Below are 19,281 nucleotides of genomic sequence, written 5' to 3' on the forward strand. Positions count from 1 at the left end.
ATATTCAGGCTTTTTTTCCTAAGTTAATACTCAGATTTTGGGGGTCGTCTTATAATCGAGCAAATACGGTATTATGATTGTTAACAGCAATCTCAGGCATACCCAGATTCCAGCATGTACTTTTAATAAAAAGTAACACACCACAATTGGACAAAAAAAATCAACAATATGACTTGGCATGATAGGAGTGTGATTGCTAACAGCAAACACACTCTTTTTATACCCAGCCAACCAGAAAATGCTGGAACCTAGGCATGATGGGACCGTGATTGCTGTTAGCAGATTGCTGTTAGCTGTTAGCAATCACACTCCTATCATCCCAAGTCAGCCAGTACATGCTGGTACAGGGTGGCTGTAAGTGCAGACCCCATACTGCTGGCAGCATCAATACACAAGGGGGGCAGCTAGCCAGGTTTCAGCATGTACTGGCTGACTTGGCATGATAGGAGTGTGATTGCTAACAGCAAACACACTCTTTTTATACCCAGCCAGCCAGTAAATGCTGGAACCTAGGCATGATGGGACTGTGATTGCTGTTAGCTGTTAGCAATCACACTCCTATCATCTCAAGTCAGCCAGTACATGCTGGTACAGGGTGGCTGTAAGTGCAGACCCCATACGGCTGGCAGCATCAATACACAAGGGGGGGCAGCTAGCCAGGTTTCAGCATGTACTGGCTGACTTGGCATGATAGGAGTGGGATTGGCAATCACAGTCCCATCATGCCTAGGTTCCAGCACTTACACATCCATGCTATCACACACACAAATTCATTCATTCACAGATTCATTCCCTCAGGCATACTCATTCAAACACACTCCCCCACCCCCTTACCTGCACTACAGCTCTCTCAATGCCGATCACAGACTTCAGCAGGGGGTGCGGCCTCCCTTGTTCTCCCCACAGAGGAAGCAGGACTGCAGCAGAGAATAGACCCTCCCACAAGTAAGCAGCAGGGCTCTTGTGATCCTGGCTGCCGATCTCACGCAGGCCGCACCTCGAGGTCCCGCGGGCCGCATTTGGCCCGTGGGCCGCATGTTGGACGCCCCTGATATATGTGTTCCCCTTAGCCTTCTACAGTGTACATTTAAGAAAGAATAATTATAGTGAAATCAGGACTGCCTTAAATATATTTATTATAAACAAACAACAGTGAACATCTTGAGACTGCATTTTAATTTTCTAAAGATAAATCAGAAATGATGTACCATAAGGTTGTCCCTTCTGTCACCCTGATTTGTTTTTACACTTTAAAAGATTATACAAATTCTTTATATAGATGATCAAAGTCATTATTCCATTTTGGCAGCAAAGAATATGAGATCTGCTAGCAACAGTCAGGTGGATTATGGCATATATAGTCCATTGGTGGTAGTCCATAAATTATTCTACAGCCTCTACAGTATGCATCTATGTCTTAATTCAGTTTCCGTGCCTGAACCAACTGCAATACATAGAAAGTCTCCACTGCTCAATCACTAAAAGCCTACAGCTAGCATTGCGTCTTCATGAAGCCACCCTATAGAGCACTGGGTAGCATACCCTGGGACGTTCCCATGTATGTCTACTGTGCGCAAATATACTTGGCTGGTATCCCCTATGTTAGGGGATACAGATCACGAGGATAGAGTAAAAAAGATGCTGTGTATCACAAAGATGGTGCTGTCCAGTACAGTAATTTATGAAGGGTATTTTTTATTGAAATTCAATTCAATAGATGTATATGTGTATTATAATTAGGACAGGAGAAAATACGGACTGTCCTACTGTTGGACAAGAATACTAAAAAAGTGAAATTAGCTAAAAGTAGCCACGCAGGCTGTTGTTTTAATGTGCTGTCATATTGCATTAGTAAAAAAAATGTCAATTTAATGGGAAGTTCTTATTATTGCTAATGGACAACCAAATATTTTTTTTTATTAAATCCCCCTATCGCCAACAGAAGGACAGTAGTTTAACTACCTGAGATAGCTTGTTATAGTGTAACCACTGTGCACATAGAAATGTAGAAACCGGTACACCACACAAGATAGAAATAAATATGATGCGTAATCATAAGTAGTGATACTAAATGAATAATTCAAGAACAATAAAAAAAGAAGATCTAAAAATACCTTAAATGTAAAAAGTGGTCAAACTGTGTAAGTGGCTGAACTTGCTCACTCTTGTTGAAAACATATGTAAGTGCTTAAACCCAGGTTTAGGGTTTGTTAGATAGCTTCTATACCATGTATTTTACAGGGAAATACCAGTTGCTGGGGGCTAATACATTTTTTTTAATGACGTTGGGGGGCATATCACCTTCCGTTAGTTTTTTCCATTCTAAGCATTTGGGTAAACAATTGCTAGAGGTCACTTAGAGACCTAACTGTGTGCACACAAATTACATTAGTAAGGGAGCTCATTGTTGTGTGGTTATTATTCAAATCTTAGGAATTCTTCCATTATAAGCAATACATAATTAATCACCAAAGATGTTTAAAGCTTAGTGAAGTGAATCCTGCATGAGTAAATATACACATACACCATAAATTATGATCCAGACGGTCCAAAAAAAAAAATACAAGTATATAAATTTGAATCTAGTTCCAGACATAACACAGAAAGCTGCTCTCATCAGTGCCTCCAGACTAGCCATGCACTGGCTGGCGTCGCATCAAGGAGAAGACAAATCAAAAAGACCCCATGTTTCATGTTTGAAATATTATGGTGCATAAAAAATGAGGTCTTTTGGTGCAGTGTATGAAAAGGCTTCACCTTAGATGACAGAAAGAAAAATTATTATTTTCTCCAGAGTGACAATATAATTAATATCCAAAATGAGATTTTAGATGGATTCAGATTATGGATTTAACATACAGTTTTATTGAGGTCTGATTGATATGTTATTTACAGAAGAGTGAAATGAATAAAAATGGCTTTCTATTAACTTTCCATAACCATATCACTCAAAGCATAGCTTTCACTTGATGACTAAATAAATTATGGACATTAACATATTATCCTATTATACTTTCTAAATATGCGTTTCATTTTGACATTATAAATCAAGACTGATTTCCTAGTAAATTCTTAAATGGATTTAATATTAAATCTAACAACCACATTTGCCTGTCCTTCAAAGAGGTTAGGTAGCATCCATATAAATCTTCCGTGATGGGTGAACATCCTGGGTGCAGAAAAATGGTGTGTTGACTACGTGGCTGTCCTCACTAATAACATTATATACAAAAAACAAAAACTGTCTGCGCTTTTCTTTTCCTCACTAATAACATTCCCAGTTTGGGTTGCAGACCCCTTGCAGCACATAATTTTAAATTTTCTACCTAAGCACTGGACACCAAAAAATTTTTTTTTTTATTTTCTCATAAGCAGTTAGTAATTGAAATAAGCATATGCAGAAAAAACATGTACTTCTTTTTGCCGGTTCAAGGGTAATGCCATGTTTTGATCTGAACTTGCGCTTTCAGTTCAGGGCAAGGCCCCGGCAGCAGTCACTAAATAATATAGGTGCGGCCATTGGCTGGATATGAGTAGAACATATACAGCTATATGCTTAAGCACACACTAAAGAACTGGATCTGTCACCAGGTAAGTGTAGGGCGCCATCAGAGCATTTGCCAGATGTTCAGTCTGGCCCTGTCTCAATGGGATGTTTACACAAAGATCCCATAGGTAAATGAGAAGAATATATTATATTCAAAGACAGCAGTTCTACGACGGCACGTTCTAAGGCCGACAAACGGAAGTCACTATTTACAAGCTTCCCTAGATAATGAAAAAAATATATAACAATATTGATTAGCGCTACAGTAATTCCACATTGTGGAAAGTGGTATAGATAGAAAATGGGTAGGAAAACTGTTTTTGGTTAGACAAGAAACTGCACTTATTTCTTAAAAATATGTACATATCTAAAATGAGCAACACAGGAATACAGAACAAGTAAATATTATGGATGGTAGTCACTGTAAAGTAAAAAGGCTCTAGGGCAAGTGAGACTACATAATTGTAATTCGGTAAAAGAAAAACAACTTTTTATGATCTCTCAAACGCATGAATTAAAGTGGCAATTAAACAAGAGTCTAGAAAAATAAAGTAAAGAGCACCCATAAAATAATGCTTATTTCAATATTTTGTTTTATATTTCCTTATGCAAGCATTCTTGCCACCATCGTCAAAGGGGCTTCCTTAGAAATAGCTGATTCTAAATTTCACACGGGAGTGATAAATACACTATATATTCGGATCAGTTCAATAACAAAAGAGTTTGTCTTTTTATAAAATTATTGATTTAAACCTTCAAGCAGCATACAAATCAGTGAGAATAAAGTGAAAGACTGATTGCACCCCAATTCACATATGAATAGGAAAAAAATCAATTCAATTTACTTTTCTCCAGTGAAAAAATGAGATCTAGTCTTTGTCTGTTAAATGTCCACACATGTATCACTAAATTGACCATAAGAGAAAACAACACAACCTCGGCTCCCTTTTGATTTATCTAGCCTGGTGTGTCTGACTTTAAGACATTATTTTTAATTAGCTGGCCAAGCTGCACTGGCCAAGTGTGTATCTAACCTTTAAATCTTATGGTTTGATGAACAAAGGTCTTAATACACAGCAGGCATTAGGGCACAGTGCGCTGTTAAATGTGGGAAAGGGAATGATTAGAGAGAGAAAAGGGAATGGGTGAATGGTCAAGGCTATGGAAAGGGGTTACGGAATTGTAAAACTATTAGAGAATAAACAGATAATAAATAATGGTATGGATACGAATAGAAAAGTAAAGAGTAGAAGATGACACGGAAAAGTAGAGAAAATGCGACAAAGACAAAATGTTGGCAGTGATTGGTACAGATTTCCTTTACTTAAAAGATTCAGCTAGGAAACACAGTGTTTATGTGTTGTGTTACTGTTTGTGGAAGAAAACAAGGTATGCTATAGAACAGGCATAGAGATATAGTATAAGGCCTTGTTAATTGTAAAAACAAAAAAATATCCCTACTACTACACATGCACTAGATGTCATCACAACTTCTTGTAGGTGTGTGTGTGTGTCCCGAAACCGTCATCACACTTATTAAATGTGTGGATTCACTCGCACCATCCCTGGAGCGCTGTGTTTTATTTTCTTGGGTTAATGTAGTATATTAAAGTAGTTTGGTGGTCTGTGGTTCAAGACAATCTTTTGAAATTAGACAACATAAAAGTCACTTTAAGACTTCTTAAAACTTCTTTCCATGAAACACATTACATAAGGCTAAGTGCTAATTTGAGTACATCGTTATTTTCTAATTTAACCAAAAATATATCTTTTAAGGTACATCGAGATCCCAGTACATCGAGATCCCATGCCACTACCCTGCTCAGAGAAAAAGAAACCGACCCAGAAGCAGGTCTCCTAATCTCTCCTTCCTGTAATCAAATTATTATCTCAATGTCTAGCTCTCTCGTGGTAACATCTGCTACGTTTCGTCCATGTAATCCGTTCTCCAGCTCAGGATTACTCATGCATAGTGGATTTTTTGGGCAAAGTTAAACTTCACTATTATTAAGCAGCACAGTAGCTCTAATCCACTTTATTGTTTCAGGTGTTTACTGGGCACTTTGTACCAGAATTTATTTAATGCACATCAATCTGACAAACCCGTCACTTATTACTGCCACTGGCCCTTCTAAAAATATTTCACAGATTCGATTTTCACTCCATTGTGCTTATTAATATTTAATGAATTCTCATATTCTGTCACTTTTGAACTCAGGTTTGTGATCATGTATATCAGTGGGCACCTGCTGTTTTACCCTGATGTCTTCTGTCTAAGTCTCTTAAATATTTGCTCATCACTGAAAGATTTCATAATATTTATGTAAAATAGTTGCAGGAGACACTACGCATCTGATTCACGTCCGATTTTATTTTGCTCTAAACCGGCTATTTGGGGACAATACCTATTTGTCAAAAATGATGCTTTATGTTTTAAGTAACATGATGCAAACATCTATGTTTTTACTACAATAAGGATCAGTTAAATAAGGCATACAGTGAATATGTGCTCATATTTCTGAGTGAAAGTGCTTACTTGATTTTTTGCTAGTACTTTTAGGAGTGTATTTGCTTGGAAATGTCACAAGATGGGGCTGGTTCAGCTTCTAAAAACAATAATGATTTCTAAATTCAATATGCTTTTTCAAAGAATTTCTTATTTTGGCTTCTGGGCAAATGTACGATAATTTTTTTTATATTAGCCCTGACTTGCAAACACTTGTGTGTCATCATATAATAAATGGTAGCTAAAAGTACAATCAGATGATGTTGATGAACATCCAGGCACCAACTACCCGGAGCCCTCCATTTTCAGGTTGCGGATAGGCAGTCCTGCTGATGTCGGTAGGAGGTCCGCCGGCATCGTTGGGTGGTCCACTGACGTCAGTAAGCAGTCACCCCGACGAGCCACACAGGAAGGTGGTCGGAAGGGAAGTTGGTGAGGAGGGGGGCGTGCCGCAACATGGCTCCTGTGACAAGGCGTTACCAAGTAAGTTTGTTTTTTTTTCCAGGAAGGGGAAGGACATTTGCCTTTGCTGACATTCTACTTTCCCCCCGCCCACTTCTACTGTTTAAATAGCTTGGCTGACCCTATAATGTATAGTTAAATCAAGGAAGGTTCTTCAAAGTCTCCTTAAACATTGAATTGTGCATTATACAGGGCCAGCTCAGTTCTTCCCTCTAGGGAATCATGCTAGTGCTGGTCCTTTAATGAATAGCGAGGTATGTTTATTCCTGTGTTTAGTAAAATATCTCCAACAAAGCATTAGGCCTACTAGAGCAAAATGTCAAAATTAACAAATCCTGTTTTCCATGGAAATCTTGTAGTTTCACCTGCTGGCAGCTACCACCAGGCCTAGACTGGCCATTTGGCATACCAGGCAAATGCCTGGTAGGCCACTGGCCATTAGCACCCTATACCCCAGTGGCAGATGGGTGCTACAAGGTGCTGCCAGTGGCTGGATATGCCCGGGCCACACTCTATATGGGCATTAAAAAGCAGCCTGCAGCCGCACATATCGATCCATTAGCCACACATACGTCATCATTTGGGAGCTGACCTTATAGTGGGGCTAATCTGCATATTTTATATCTGTGTGTCTGCCTGCATATTATTCATCACTGTACAAAGGTTAACATGATATGGAATATAACCACAGTGGTCATTTAACTTCTTCATGACCAGGGATTTTTCTTCCCTTTGTGGCAGCAGCTTTCTTGTCATTTGTACCATATCTTTATGGTATCTCAGTAATGTAGCCGCCCGATTTCTACGTTGCTTTTTTTAGGGATGTGCATGTCTTTCTTCTGATACTACTTTTTTGTATAGTCTGTCATTTAGAAGGAATCGTATGTTTAAAAAAAAATGAAAAAATAAAATAAAACCCCCAATTTTTGCAATGTTACTTTATGCTTAGGTATATCAAATGCTTCTTTATTTACATTATATACAGTATATTTTTTTAACTTTTGGGATGGAGCAAGGATATTTTCTTAATGGTGTTTGGGCACCTATTTTTACATATGTGCATAAAAAAAAAAACATTTAGACTTTTTTGACTGGAGATACCTTTGGGGTCTTTAACAGGGGCGTAACTAGAAGCCTCAGGCCTGGTCCCAGTCATGACCCCTGCAACCCCGGTAGTTCCGCCACTGGTCTTTAAAGAACTCAGGCATCCCACTTTCAACCAGATTGTACCCCCTTATGATGTCATGGTAAAATCACTGGGCTCCACTTAGTTTTCTATGAATTCGATTTTTTTTTATATTTTTTTAGCTGTTTTTAAAAATAAATCTATTTCATAATAAAGGCTAATTTTATTTAACTGATTGTCACCGGTTTTGGATAAACTTTAATATATAAGTAAATTTTTAGCATAAAAATAATGTGAAGAACTTCATTTTGCTCAAAGAAAAATGTTACTGTATACATATTTGGGGAAAATGTCACACACAACACAATAGAACTCCAAATATTTTTACTTGACTATGACATGTGCTAGGTATTATTGTATTTTAACATGCTAATTAGACCAATTTATTTTACAGTAGTAACCATATGTTTTTTTAACGCAATGGGAATGCTTTCATTATAGCAGACAGTTTTCACATGTAGCGGGTTTAAACACTGTATTATTATTATTATTATTATTATTATTTATTGTTTTATATAGCGCCATAAAATTCCGTAGTGCTATACAGATCATTTCCTCAATGAATGTTTATGTTATTACCTACTCTTACTTACTAAGGGAGGCATGTCTGTTCCCTTTGTTGGAAATCTGAAGCTGTCTTTGAGCTTCCCTATGAGCTTCCCTATGCACTTTCCATGATCTGGCACTCTAGCGAATTCAGTGGCACTGTTGGAAGACAAGAAGCAGTCAATGGGCAAATTGAAGGTTGGTGGTCCTTCTGGTCCACTTTGTTCCTACTATGGAGGTGGGCAAATTCACCATTCATCAAGCAACTTTCATTAACTTTAAAATTAAACTCATAAACTTGAATTGGGATCCACCAGACTAGACTGAGGCCACCAAGTTCCCCTGTGCTGAGAAAATCAAATAAAGATATATGCACTAGCAAGAGGAAAAATGTTAAGAATACCTAAGGAGATACAAATTATCAGCATTTAACCTCAACCAGGCTTTGGAAACTGTCTCATTCAAGAGCTGACTGCACAAGGAATGGGCCAAAAACATACTGACAACATTTTTACAGATTTGTGAACTAACAAAAAAGACCTAGAATGCACAACTAACTAAAAAATCTAATAAATCAAGTTATGAACAATAACCAATTCCGCTGAGGCCCATTCTGAACTGTTAGTTCGTTTTAAATTGATATTTTATTTTCTTTCTTCAAGGCTTTAATTTACTTTAAGAAATATTAGCAACTTGATCATTTTATACTGCTGAGCTTGACAGGTACATGCTAGTTCAATGGTTTTGGTACAAACAGCTATATTAGGGTCTGCGACCTGATAAAAGTGTGTTTTGTCCTTAATTCACTTCTTTTGCTGAAGCTCCAGCATGTGTTTTTGTGATTTTTTTTCATACATGCTACAATTAATACAAAACTAGCCACAGTTAATCTAAGTGTAAATTATAGGCCGTACAGGGTTATTCTGCTACCCCTTTAGTACAATCATTACATTCTTTTGAGCATGCTCAGCCATTTTTACCTCTGTCCCACGGAGGGCTGACATCATGCAGCCCAGGGAGATAGGTCAAGGCAAAAAGTTCTGCAATACAGAGGACCAAAACCTATTGGGCCAAGATGTGACTTTGTTCCCTATATCCAATCCTGTCCATCACACATTTCCCAAGGGGGGCTGCGTAGAAAATTATCATCATAGTAGCAAGTTAAGGCCTAAATGTTCAAAGACCTCATTAAGTCAGTACATGTGGGATATGTATATGGGATTTCAAGGACACAAAAAACCTCTGGCAGTGGCCTAGACTCCAGAGTCAGGCTGGAGATGGAGGAGCTTCTTTGAATATGAGAGGGGAGGGTGGAAGAGTTCTTCTGAAGAAATTACCATGTATTTATTTACAAAACAATATAAACTGTATTTATCTAGATAGGTAAGTATTCACAAAGGGAAAACTGTGCATAACTGGATTGACATGACAATGTGAGTACCATGATTCATATGTATAAATTCTGTGTTCTGTTGACCTATCAGTATGTATATTTAGAGCTGCATTAACGTAGACACCTCTAGGGCATTACTAGAATGGAAATTGCTGTGGATGCACGCATCTCACAAGAATACCTCATGCCAGAGGGGACATTTTCAGGAGATAATTAAAAAACTTTTCTATGTGTGCTGTTCCTGTGTAAAATCCAAGATTATGTGCACATACATTTATAGATACAAATGCTTCCAACCTGAAAGGAATCAATCATGTTTATAAAAAGCTAACTGTCATAAAAGGGTGCTTTATCCTCAAGATCAAGCATTCGGGAGCTCTTCTCCCTTTCTCAAGTCTAAAACTTTTCTGAGCAAAACGACACATAGAATTCAATGTTGTGTGGCAGGGGAGGGGGGGCTTACTACACAGATCTGATAAGGGAGGGTGAGATGTTGTAAAAGTATGTGTCCCTCCAGAGGGTCATAAATGTTCTGGAGGGACACATACTCTGACCTATCAACAGCACTTACTACACAGGAGTGGAGCTTCCATTCATATTCATATGAAGACTTCTGGCGTGGGGAGGGTTAATGGCGGTTCCCAAGGACTGCCTCAGGTGAGGGAACCGTCGCGAAGTGATGGGCACAAAAGTTCACACCCCGACTATATTCATGACGTTCCGTGCCATCATGATAGGTTTTTGGGCATTTGTTTTCATAACGACATGGAACGTCATAAAGGGTTATTATTGTAGTTTACAGAAGGAGTAAAATATGCCATAATTTGTTTATTTATGCAACTGTGTTTTCATTATAATAAGAACAAGCAACTTAAACCAAACAACTATAAATGTACTTTATCTACTCATAACATTATAATCTCTCACCTCTAACATTATTAACTTTGACATTTTATGAGCCAAAGATTAATTTAAACGCTGTATAAATGGCTAAAAAGTTAATTCATTGGAAACTATAGAAAGCCTTAAAAACAGTTACTGGTACTATGTTATAACCACACAAATATAAATAGAGCTCCCCAAATCCAACAAAATACGGTTGTGCATGTACTGATATAAAATACACAATCGATTCAATACCTCGATACCCAACTCAAACTTTATTAGACAATGGTAAATAAGAAGAAATGTTTCATTACAAAACCAACGCTTTTGCCCACACAAATCAATATCAATTTTCAAGCGTGTTTTATGCCTATAAACTATAAAATAGTGTTATTGCCCTGTCAGATACGATCATGAATGCCTGGCTTAATAATATAGACTAAATAAATAAACACAAAAGTAAAAGTACATAATTAACACATGCAATTACAGCAATGAAACAAAACAATGGATAGAGCATAGCTTCCCTACTATTCCATCCAATTTATATAAATATAGAAGTACAATCATTTCAGGGGGGTTCTATTATAATATTGTGAGTTTTGGTACATATGCTTAACCAGCAAAGAGTAGGTCCTATTTTTGCACATTATTTTTAATCTGAGCGTTTTCAGGGGTAGTGACATTTTTACGGTATTTATATATGTAAAAATGTTCTATTTGTGGGGAGAATTGGTTAGTCATGGGTGAAATTCAGCATTGGTGGCACTAGTACATTAGGTAGTTTTAATATAATCTTAAAAAAAAGAAAGAAATTGAATTAAAAATGTAATTTTATATTGGGTGAAATCAGGTGGAATTTTTAAAAAGGAACCTTTTCATCGCAGGGGTTATTTTGTCCCCTGTAGATTTCTCTAAATATGCATGTAGGGTGTCACAGTACCAAGGTTTTTTCCATCATTCACAAAGATGTTGCAAGTTGTGCATGAAAACGTATTTACTTTTTTGCCTCAAAGGTTGGGAGAGTTTGGTGGTTAAATGACCGAATGAAAAGTGAAAATACCACGCATTGTCTTCTGTTGAGAAACATATACTTTAGTAGGATGGTTTTGGTTTCAATACCATTAGGGAACAAAATAGCCCCAGTAGCCCTGGTTATAAAGAGGTTAAGAAAAAAAGACTGTATATACAATTTACAACTTGTAAAACAAGGACCCACTTGAGTCTATTCAGTCCTCTTATGGAGGCAAGATGAAAGTTGAAAAAATGTTACTTTAACACAGAATTTAATTTCAAATAAATTACAATTTATAGTATTATTTGAAAAGAGACTTGTGTAACTTAGCAACTATAAGGATCTCAGCAATGTGATCAACATTATAATATAAACCTAGGTAAATGAAAATTGTACTTCACATAATTTGGGTATTAGTTTTTTCTTTAACCATCGCAACATTAATATTAAATGTCCTAGAGATTTGTTCTGCTGGTATGGGACCATATAAAGAGTCATCAACAAGAGCCAACCCTAGGGAAGACACAACACCTAATCGTTACATTTGGCACTTAAGTTTCTTTGCTGCTGCCAGAGATTGCCACCTTAAGGCTAAGAATTCTGTGCCCCCAGTCCTTGGTAAATGTCATGGGAAAAAACATTTCACGCAAAACAGTTTACCATATTTGCCTAATGCAATTTGTTATGGCCAAGAGAAAAATAGGAATATAAATTAGATAATAAAAAAAATACTGGTGGGTTTTCTGTGTTACCCTTTATTGTTCCCGTTCCAGGTTCTTGTCAAAATCATTCTGAAACCAGGCTCCTGCAGGATTCAAAAGTCTTTCTGAAACCAGGCCCCTGCAGGATTCAAAAGGTATTCAACCACATAAGGACTACTTTGCCAGACCTGCAAGCAAGTTTTATGAATTCAAATTTTGTAACTAACCATGTTTTTATGTATATGTAACAAAAAAAGTAGTACACTTATTTATCCTGATCCCCTCCCCCTCTTGCCTCCTACAAAAAAAACAACTTTATCTTTCTTCACCTCTCTCTTTCGTCTTTTGCAGTATTTCTTTTTTTTTTTTTAAACCTCTTTATTAATCGGGAAGGCGTGATTTGAAATAACAGTAGTAATATGGATTATGACATCAACCAATATTACAACTCAGTACAATCCATGAATTGAAAGTGAGCATATGACATCGGAATCACATCAGACACAAAAACATAATGAAATACTCTATGATTGGACTCCCCTGGGCCACCAGAGAATTCCCCGCCACAGCTCCATTATCCCTGGAACCCTGGCATGGGGCGTTGACCCTTCAGATTTTGCAGTATTTCTGTTACAACCCAAGCTATGTGCTAGCCCCCCCGTAAAACCAAGCACTATCACACCGCCCACCTCTGTCCATTTTACTTATACATCCACTTCTGCATCCTGAAAACATTTAGCCCTAATTACTCCTACAAGAAACCTATTTTCACCCCTCCTTTTGTTTTAATTACCTGTACTACTCCCTTAGATTGTAAGATCATGAGCGTGGCCCTCAAACGACCACCATTCCTGCCAGGATAAAAGCCTAGATGTAAAGCTCACGGACAGGGTTCTCGTCTCCAGATGTGTCTGAAGTATTAAAGTATATTTGTTATGTATGTGTTAACTGCCTCAGTTACATTGTACATCGCTGCGTCATTTGTTGGTGCTTAATAATAATAATAATAAGGTAATAATAATAAATAATAATCATTTTCTCTCATTGTCATTCGAGCATTCAGACCTCCATAGCTGGCCACTAGTGGAGTTCAGTACACACTTTTGGTTTCAGTTGGTTTTCAATTAATGCATAGCAAGTGAAACCTTTATATTTTCAATTGTCCACTTATGGATTTATCTTGGCTTGACAGCTTGAAGGCCGCCAGTCACAGAGTGGACTTTCATTTCAATGTTATGTATTGATTCACAAATCCATCTATGCATAGAGCTAAGCATGTCATTGTTTCATTAAATATGTTTCTTCTGACGAGTGCACTCAGACACGAATAATGAAGGCTCAAACAATGCACTGGCAATACTGTTAACAAGGAACAAAAAATGGTTTTCTTGTGTACTTGCTAGACTTAATGCACTTGTTGCGGATCGCATCTGGTGATCAACAATGCAGAGTTTGGAAAAATTCAGCATGAGAGGTCTTTTCACATTACTGTAATACCCTACAGAGCACGCAGTCATCCGTAATATTTCACAAGAAGGCCATGAGCCGGGGGCTGGTAAATTACCCATTTACTGGAATGCGATACAGTGTTCTGGCATAAAATCTGTTTTATGTTTAGTCGCATTTCTTCCCTCTTTGCCAAAGCAATATTTCTCAGAAGCTGCTGAAAACATCAACATATGCAATCTTCAAACCTTACTCGAAGCTATGAGACCTACGTCATGTCGGGTTTGCTCTGCTATGTGACATGCTGATATTAATGTTAGTTTCTTCCCTGCTACTGTCATAGCTTCAGCAGTTGCTTTGATAAATAAATGGCAAGTTACAATTTAACATTTTAACCTAGATTTGGGGCCTTGAACCCTGGGGCCTCCTCTTGCAATTTAAGTTCTGCTCATACTTAAAGGGATTTTACACCAAAAAATTATATGGATAATGGTTCTTCTTAATATAAAAATAGAAACTGAGTATCCTACGGACAATTGTCATTAAAAAAAAAAAGTATCCTTGATGAAAAGAAAGATTTGGGGATTTTTATTGAAACACTTTTGTGAAAGAACATTGAACTACATATACTAGTCCCAACAAACAATATGTTTTGTTTTTTGTTATTATTAATGGTTATTTTAATTATATTCTCCAATGAGCAATGCTAAGAGCCGTTTTTCTATCTTTATTGATATCTCTATTCAACATCACCTGTGTTAATATTAAGATTGTTAAATAAATATTTATTAAATGGGCCACCCAAAATGTCACTTACAATAATTTATCAGCAAAGTTTAGACAGTGATATACTCATACTCATTGACACATGTACACAAAGATAGGCCTAAGCAAAGACACAAACATTTATTTACATCAGTGGTCGACAACTTTGGTTTGGATCTAGGAGCCAGCCAAAAAAATTAGAAGCCGACGTTTTTCTTCAGGGCCCTTTTATCCTTTGCACCAGTTTGTTATTGTATGTCTTTCTAAATTGTTCTTCGGACTGACTATACATAAATGTAAAGTAACGTACCCTGTGTGGGTACAGGATCACTATATATATATATACAGAGGAAATGTAATTGAATGAGGTCAGAAAGGCAAAATAAGTGATCTAGCAAAGTACCTAATTAATCAATGTATTAAAAATCACTTAGAGATCTTTACTTCCCTGGATTCATAAAATACAGCTACAATGCATTTATTGTAAGATGTAAAAAACAAAGCACTATGCAGAGCAAATACAGTCACCCCACTATTACTGTCATCTGCAATTTGCTCACATCATATCATTTGCATAGGCAATAGGCAAACATCAAGTTTAGTTGGCCAGTATGTGGCATATTTAAAGGATGGCTGTGCCAGGCCTGGCACAGGGCAGCTCCCCTAGCCACAATCCTTAAGTTCTGCCTCAAGCAATGCAGCCGCTGTTCTGGGCACCAGAACATGACATCACATCCTGGCTCTAAAGGACGTGCAGAATCAGAGTAGAGTTCTACGGAGGCTGTGCTGGCTATGCACAGTTCTCTGTAATGTAAATAAGCCCATTACTGCCCATCCAGTAAGGACACCACTGATTGCCCTATAGAGTGACAGTAATGTGGCAGACAAGATGCAGCCCCTGGAACTACCATCCTAGACCTAGTTGTCCTACATTAGAACCTTCCACAGTACACAACTTTTTGTGTTTTACATGGCCAAATTATCCCTTTTTATATTACAATATTTATTACTAACTTTAAAACTTTTGTTTTCTGAGATTTTCAAAGTATTTGTATTTTAGGTTTCTAATTTTTTCAGTTTTTTGATTATGATATTTTTATGTTTTACATTTTCTTTGACTAGACCCTTTTATTTTAGTTTTAATTTCTATCATATATATATATATATATATATATATATATATATATATATATAATTTTTTTTAACATACTGTTTCATATAGTTAACACCTCTGTATCTGATCACATTGTGGTTGTTAAGCAGTAGGATGTATCAGGGATTCTTGAATAGTCGTTCAACACCCTCTTGGGTCATTGCATTAGAAACACCTGTAGCATGTTAGCACAAGGAGGAAGAGTTGTTAGAGAGAAGATTTAACTAATATGAATCATTTTTCCTCTTAAATGTGCCTGCATGTTTTCTAGTATGATGATATATTATTCAGGTGTTCAGGTCCCCTTTACACGCAATCAATTTGCATGAAGCTATTACACAACTCACAGACATTTTGTTTACCATGTGAATGTCATTCATATTTTAGGCACGCAAGATAGGACTACATAATCCAATGCAATACTACCCATGGTCATATCCACGATAGACATTTGTAAAAAATTTCATATTTAAAAAAATATTTACATAAGATTACATAAGCCTCCCTATTCTGTTGAAACATTTTCCCTTTAGCACGAATCATGCAGTATATTAATGTTATGTGCTGTTATCGCATAATTAAAAGTTGACAAAAGGTATAAGACACTGGCGTAACTACTGTGGTTGCAGATGCGACAGGGCCTGTGTCTCTAGGGGTCGCAGTGCGACCCCTTCTTCCGGTCTCCTCGTACTGGTTCAAAATTGTTTAGAAAGGGCCCCTTCGACCTGGGCCCTTTCTAAACTATTTTGAGCGGTGAGAGGTAAGCGGGGGCAGGAGGTGGAGCATATGTATATGTGTTTGTATATATGTATGTATGGATGTGAGCATGGATGTGTACTTGTGTGTGTGTGTGTGTGTGTGTGTGAGCATGGATGTGTACTTGTGTGTGTGAGCATGGACGTGTACTTGTGTGTGTGATTGTGTGTGAGCGTGGATGTGTAAGTGGGGTGAAATGGAGTTTGAGTAAATGTGTGTAATGTTGTATGTTGGAGGGGGGGTGGCAAGAGGCAAAAAAAGCTAAGACCAGTTGTGTGGGGCAATGATGGCACACACTAGCTGTTGATGTTGGGGGGCCCCAGGGCAATTCTTCCACCAGGGCTCCGTGGTCTCTACTTAAGTCCCTGGTTAAAGAATTTAATGTCCTGGAAAAAATAAATAAACTCAATGTCGATACAATTTTTTTCTTATTTCAATTATATCAGTGAGAATCTAAAAGTTTTTTTTGTCACACCATAATGATACAGATTTCTAATTGCAGTCAGACATTTTAAATGTTCTCTGAAAGCAGTAGATGGGGACAAAGCACACTGAATAATAATCTGTCTTTCGTTAGTAATTTATCTCTTTGCTTTAGGATAAAACATGAGAACAATTGTGCTTGTGTACCTAGGATGCAACATTTAGTGAGTCTATATGAAATTCACAAGCTCCACCTACAACCGGTCATCCAGTCTGTTATTTTAACAATCCAATATATTAGCCATTTCAAAATTAATGGATTATATGTCCTTCTGGGCATTCAATGGACCACAATAGTTAATATATCTCTTCTGATATTCATATCATATTCAGGTTTTTCCCTGTTGCACACACAGGATGTGCCCCATCACCCAGATTGCACCCACAGGACTGGCCCCATCACCCAGATTGCACCCACAGGACTGGCCCCATCACCCAGATTGCACCCGCAGGACTTGCTCTAGCACCTAGACTGCACTCACGAGACTTGCCTGAGCACCTAGATTACACCTACAGGACATGTCCAAGCACCCAGATTGCACACAGACACAGGGCATGCCCAGATTGCATTCATAGGATTTACCCAGCACCCAGATTACAATAAACTCCTCTCAGAGTGTCAGGTCTCCTCTCAGTCTAGGTGAAATGCACCCTTTTTTTCATTCTATACACAGAATATGTGTCAGAATACACACATATACTCTACCCTTACAAATGCATGCCAATAAACACATATACCGTACATAGAAACATTTTCAAAACACAAGCACGCTCTATCTCCCCTTTCTCATAAATTCTCCTCTAGCTCATTATCTGACGTCTTTCTTATGATCTCTCCCCATTCTGGTTACCCCCTTTTATCTCCCCAACTTTTTCTTTTATCTCTCTCCTTCTTGTTGTTTCTCCTTTTTTCTCTTTACCTCACCCTTTTCCTTATGCTTACCCCGTTTATCTCCCCTCCTCTTTCTCTTTAGCTCTCCCTATCATTCTCCTTTTCTTTAAATCTCCAATTCCCCCCCCAACTCTCTATAGTCTCCCTTCTCATTGTTTCTCCTGCTCTTTCTCTTTATCTCTCCTCTCACATTTATTTTTATTGCTTCCCTTTATTTTTATTTCTCTTTCTTCTCTTTACCTTCCCACCCCACTTTTTCTGTACCCCTACACTTTCTGATGATCTCCCCTGATTTTTCTCTCTCCCTTTCAAACCTAACACTTTTCTTTGATCGCTCTCATTATTTCTTTTTTCTTTATCTCATCACCCATTTCACTCTTCACTTTGATCCTCCCCTTACACATTATCTCTACCATTTTTCTTTATCTCGTCTTCCTTTCTTTTTTCCTCTTCCCTTTTCTTTCCCTCTTCCCCTAATTTTTTTCTCTCTTCTTTTACTTTATCTTTCTCCCTATCATTATCTCTCTCACACTTTTTAATTGGTGTTAATGGTGGTCAAAAATAAATATGGTTCACAACTGAGCTTTTGCAGTTACTAAATATAGACTGTGACCACTAAAAGAAGGCTGAATAGAGATCAACACGAAACCTCATCTGATTTAATAGGTTGTGCAGAAGAAGTAGCGTGACTTAAATTAATAATTTTAGTCTAAACATCTAGATGATCAAAAATTACCTCTAGAAATGTTTAGACCGGTTTAATCCAATTTTTCACACTGCAGAAAGAAAAGCAAACACTAACATGTGCAGAGGAAGTTAGTCAGTTTAACAAAGATTCAGTTGAAGACTAAATTCATTATATATGTATCAGTTAAAGGACTAAAAGCTGAAAGACATTTTTTACTCTTTGAATGAGTTTCGCCCCTACATATGATTAACTTATAGACTCTTAACAAATTTTTGCCAGAATAGTAACAAGGCTTAATTGAACTTGCCACATTATAGTTCAATATATAGGTGTCAGGACTCGGGTGATCAGGTCAGGTAGGAGCCCATGCGCAGGGGATACTTGGGGTTCAGTATGTAACCCACGGTGCATGATTATGCAAACAAAGACACCACAAACAGAAATCCAGGTAATGCAGTGTATTTCATGTATATAACAGGACCAGCAAATAAGGGTAATCTAGTCTAAGCAAGTAACCGGACGTATGGCAAAATAAAATACAGGTAATAAGTCTTTTGGCAGGGAGCCCACTTGGAAGGGCGCGACAGACAGAGAGCCCGCTTGGAAGGGCACGACACAGACAGAGAGCCCGCTTGGAAGGGCACGACAGACAGAGAGCCCGCTTGGAAGGGCACGAAAGGCACACAGCCCGCTTGGAAGGGTACGAAAGGCACACAGCCCGCTTGGAAGGGTACGAAAGGCACACAGCCCGCTTGGAAGGGTACGAAAGGCACACAGCCCGCTTGGGAGGGTACGAAAGGCACACAGCCCACTTGGAAGGGTACGAAAGGCACACAGCCCGCTTGGAAGGGTACGAA

General features: G+C 37.8%; 1 protein-coding gene across 3 annotated transcripts in view; it reads right to left on the reverse strand.

Annotated features, from left to right (window-relative positions):
• Window positions 1–19,281, reverse strand: part of LOC149299924 (fibroblast growth factor 14-like) — a 278,072-nt gene that overhangs the window by 134,082 nt on the left and 124,709 nt on the right. Inside the window, exon 2 of one of the 3 annotated variants that reach the window (XM_089485819.1) lies at window positions 16,247–16,286. The exons of the other annotated variants lie outside the window; for them this stretch is intronic. The gene's annotated coding sequence lies outside the window, so the exon portion shown is untranslated. The remainder of the gene's footprint in view (window positions 1–16,246; window positions 16,287–19,281) is intronic. 3 annotated transcript variants of the gene reach the window in all.

This window comes from Sceloporus occidentalis, unplaced genomic scaffold, assembly GCF_023333645.1.
Source record: "Sceloporus occidentalis isolate IW3139 unplaced genomic scaffold, rSceOcc1.0.p SCAF_27, whole genome shotgun sequence".
In the NCBI taxonomy this organism is placed as follows: Eukaryota; Metazoa; Chordata; class Lepidosauria; order Squamata; family Phrynosomatidae; genus Sceloporus; species Sceloporus occidentalis.